Source organism: Dreissena polymorpha, chromosome 11, assembly GCF_020536995.1.
Source record: "Dreissena polymorpha isolate Duluth1 chromosome 11, UMN_Dpol_1.0, whole genome shotgun sequence".
NCBI lineage: Eukaryota > Metazoa > Mollusca > Bivalvia > Myida > Dreissenidae > Dreissena > Dreissena polymorpha.
In genome coordinates this window covers 16,044,709-16,045,350 of record NC_068365.1, presented here as the reverse complement: position 1 = coordinate 16,045,350, position 642 = coordinate 16,044,709, and positions in this window count along the sequence as shown.

Here is a 642-nt window from a genome sequence, read left to right as displayed (position 1 = left end):
AAAACACACGCTTATATTTGTATTTTTACTCTCGATGTATAACAACTGAATCAGTCTGCAATTGCATTTTAATGAATAAAAAAGTTGGTCAGTTTAACATTCACAATTTGCATGTTAGTAACGATTAAAGGCAAATAACGCCAACATATAATATAAAGACAAATTAAGAGTCAATGCCTAAGTGGAAATCAACGACGTAGGAAGAAAATAGACTTGTCTGTTTACTGATGGGTTTATTAAGTGTATTGTTTGATAAATAATGAAAGACATCGATGACACACAAAGCGGCAAGTGGAAGCAGTAGAATTTAAATATTATTTCCTTAATTTAATTCATTTAGTTAAGTGTTGCGTTTTATAAAATTTTATTTAGTGTTTTTTTTTTCATTTATACGACCGGAAAATCAGATGTATAATTTTGGAATGTATATAATTTAAAACATCGCCACCATCACCACCAACAACATCAGCAATTTCCTCATCACTGTATTCATATCATCACAACAAAAATCACCAACATGATAAAATTATCTACTACCGTTCATTCTTTACCCCAATGTGTTTTAGCTTAACTTAACTTCATGCACTCAGATCTGTACATTTTCTGTTATATGTATGAAGTACCTCTATACGCATGCACACT